This window comes from Rhinopithecus bieti, unplaced genomic scaffold, assembly GCF_001698545.2.
Source record: "Rhinopithecus bieti isolate Rb0 unplaced genomic scaffold, ASM169854v2 scaffold_23096, whole genome shotgun sequence".
Lineage (NCBI taxonomy): Eukaryota > Metazoa > Chordata > Mammalia > Primates > Cercopithecidae > Rhinopithecus > Rhinopithecus bieti.
This window is the reverse complement of record NW_016810891.1, coordinates 1,032,703-1,036,826: the sequence shown is the minus strand read 5'-3', so window position 1 is coordinate 1,036,826 and position 4,124 is coordinate 1,032,703.

Sequence of the window (4,124 nt, the reverse complement as noted above, 5' to 3'; positions counted from 1 at the left end):
CCTTGAGCCTAGTTAAAAGTTGACCCCGGACCTAACCGATTATGTTATCTATAGATTCCAGACGTTGTATAGACAAGCATTGTGAAGGTCCCTGTCTTGTTCTTTTTCTGTTCTAATTACCAGTGCTTGCCATATATCTCTCAACTTCCTGAGCCCAGTATAAACACATCCCACCATATGTCTCCCCTCCATATGTCTCTCAACTTCCTGGGCACATCCCACCATATGTCTCCCCACCATATATCTTTCAACTCAAAGACTACCATATATCTCAACTTTAGAAAGACACCACCTGGAAAGTCCCCGATAAGAACACAGCCGTTTGTGAGAGCGCGGGAACCAATAAAAAAAACTGCTAAATGTATAAACTTAAAATGTTAACCAATTGTAATGCTGTAACCTAGAGAATTCCCTCGTTCCTCTGTAACCTGACAAGTCCTGTTTACCTCGAGCTATAAAAAGCAAACGCACGCATTGTTCCGGGCCCTCTTGTATGTTGTGGAACGGAGGGACCAAGTTCGAACTTGCATTAAAGATCCTTGTCGCTTGGCTTTGACTCTGGACTCTGGTGGTCTTCTTTGGGGAATAAACGGTCTGGGCATAACAGAATGTTTGGAGAACTACCAAGACCAGTTGTCCCAATAAAGCACTAGTTGAGACTTTTTAAAGTATAATTAACAGGGATACAATTCAAAATTATTTGGAGGAATAAAAACAGCCAGGTGGATTTACTGTTCACACGTGGAAAATCACTAGAGTGGCTGGTTTCAAGCACAAATAGAACTGAGAATTTAAAAGATGCATGAGTTTTCTGTTTTGGTTCTTCTCCCTCTCTGTTTCTCCTTTTCTTTCTCCTCTTTCCTTCTTCTTCCTCATTTTCTTCTTTTCTCTTTTTCTTCTGTGTTAGCCTAATTGTTGGGCAGACTCTTACAACAGAAAAACCAAAACAGCCACCAGCAGCACTACACTGAAATCATCCTCATATTAATGTATCATGAAGTGTGTATGCATTTTATGATTAATCTTCTTTTTTGCAGGGAATGCAAAGTTCTTGATAAGATGTCCCCTATTGTCCTGTATTACCCTATTTTCTGTTTTCTGTTCATCTTTCAGTTACATGCATGTTAGGTTAAGAAACTCTGCTTTAGATGGATGGGAGCCTTTATCGGGAGTGTAATAAATTAATATGTGAGAAAAATGAGACAACTCTAGGGATGATTGTCCCTGTAAGATAATTATATGGATGATATAATGAGGTGGTAAATTGCTATGGGATTTATGAGCATTCAGACAGGTTTTAACAAAGGCAGAGAAGGTTCCCTATAGTCCACACTATGTGTGACAGTTTATTTCACCAATTACCTATTAATGAAGATGTTTTTATTACTATCAAACACTGCAGTAAGTATGCTTATACAGAGGAGCTTGAGATTATTCTCTTTGGTTTTAGATTAGAAGTGGAAATGCAAAATAAAATAATAATGCACATTTTTAAATGTATGCCTATTGGCCAATAGTCCTCCAGGAAATTTTTCCTGGTTTTCACTTGCATGAACAATCTATGTGTTTCAATTTTCCAGCGTCGTGGGCTCCCTGAAATCATGTGTCTTTAAAATTGTCAATGTGATGATAAAATTCTATTGGAAGAGAATTTCACTGTGTATGTTTTCACAAAGCAGGGTCTATGTATAGTTGTCACCTTTGTCCATTCACGGTTTGGTTAATGAAGGGTGGCAGAGATGGTTGTCTCAGCATGTTTACTATCTTGTCACTTAATTTTTAGTCATAAAGTGCATCAGTGCATCTACCTGAAGCAGTATGACTGGTATGAAGGGGAATTGACAAATTCTCCATTTTTCCCCAAACACAATAGTTTAGCAGTGCAGATAAGCAAGGAAGGAGCCAAATGAAGATGGCATATATTACTGGCAGCATGTCTCAGATGGAATGGCCAGAGAAACAAAGGAGAGAACCATTTGGATGTAATTAGAGAGCAGGAGGCAGGGAAAGGAAAGAAAAAGTCTGTAAAATAGGGAACAGATGATGCCTCTGTAGTCCAAACGCCCCAAAATTTTCAGCTTGCTTTTCCTGCTTGTTCTGCTGTAACAATCTACGTGGACACGCACTGAAATATACTCAGCCCTAAGATTATTAACAATTTTGAAATTGAAACCAGCTGCATATCAAAATATTGTAAACTCAATGTTTGAATTGATTCTTGGCTTTATTCATCCCCTATTAAGACATATACACTATTAACTTGTGGTTTTATTTTCAGTGCCCTTATCTAAACTCTGCTCCAAAGAATATTTCCAGTTGCACAGTTTTAAAGTCGTTCTGTGTATGCCACATCCTAAGTGCTTAATTTAAATTTTTAAATAAATTAACTTTGAATCACTTTTCACATATCTTTCATGAATTTCCCTCCCATCTCCTTTCAAAACAATGGAAGCCCAAAATGATGGCTACCACTTTACTATTTGTTTATTCAAGAAACATTAAGTGCTAGTCCCTGAGGACACAAAAATTGTCTCTGGAAATTTCTATGCCTCTGATACCCTTAAGCATGATGTAAACGAGTGTGGGGTGCCAAAAGGGAGGAAGGGAGCTAACGTTTGAATGACTGCCTACTGTGTACAAGGCATTGTGTTGACCACTTCACACGCATTCTCTCTAGCCCTAAGAATTGCCCCAGCGTTATTCTTCACACACATTTTAGGTAAACATAGCACACATATTAATGAAGTTTCTCCAAGGCTTTAATACTAGTAGCTGGAAGATCCAGAAAGTGAACACCTGTTTTCTTTACCTTGTTGGATATTTCTAGTCCTTTCTTATTTCATTGAGCTAGTTAATAATTTTCCTGCTTTATTCAGTCATAGAAAATAGAAGGATAAGTAGTGAGATCCTCAATCAGCATATCTTTCATTCCTAAAAAATTGCTAGGACTATAATTCCATTTTTATTTACTTCAGGTTTTTCTGCCTGGAATATTTTTTAATAGTTTTGTTCTATATTTTCATCCTATATTTTATATTTTTCGTCTTTACTCGACAAATCTCAGATGGACAGTTAAAACAAGGTTTACAACTCTTAGAAATTAATACCTCCTGAATAGTTACATCTCTTGCCCCAGTAGCCATACATGAAAGTTCTGCCACCCGATTCCTTCACTTTTTTTTTTTTTTTTTTTTTTTTTTTGAGACAGACTCTCGCTCTGCCGCCCAGGCTGGAGTGCAGTGGCGCGATCTCAGCTCACTGCAAGCTCCGCCTCCCGGATTTACGCCATTCTCCTGCCTCAGTCTCCTGAGTAGCTGGGACTACAGGCGCCCGCCACCTCGCCCGGCTAATTTTTTTGTATTTTTGGTAGAGACGGGGTTTCACTGAGTTAGCCAGGATGGTCTTGATCTCCTGACCTTGTGATCCACCAGCCTCGGCCTCCCAAAGTGCTGGGATTACAGGCATGAGCCACCGCAACCGGCCGATTCCTTCACTTTTGCCCCACTGAGCATGTCCTACCTGCCACCAGAACACTAAGGATAAGCAAAGGACATGAGGCAGAGCATGTCACTGCAGGTCCTTGTAAAGCCAAACTTTCAGACCCAACTCCAAGCCTCTGTTACAGGGTCTTCGAAGGTCAAAATAGATAATCATTTTCTTCTAAAGTACTGGTATGGTTCAAGTGTCCCCACCCAGATCTCATCTTGAATTGTAGCTCCCATAATTCCCATGTGTTGTGAGAGGGACCCTGGGGGAGATAATTTAATCATGGGGGAGGTTTACTCCATATTGTTCTCGTGGTAGTGAATCAGTCTCACGAGATCTGATGGTCTTATAGGGGGCAATCCCTTTTCACTTGGCTTTCATTCTCTCTTTCCACTACCATGTAAGAAGTGCCTTTCACCTTCTGCCATGATTGTGAGGCCTCCCCAACCATGTGGAACTGTGAGTCCATTAAACATCTTTTTCTGTATAAATTACCCAGTCTCAGATATGTCTTTATCAGCAGCGTGATAATGGACTAATACAAGTACATAACTACTGCAATTTATTTTTAGAATTTCCTGCCATTTATATATTTATTAATACATTTTACAGATTTTTTGATGTTTTTAACTTTCTTT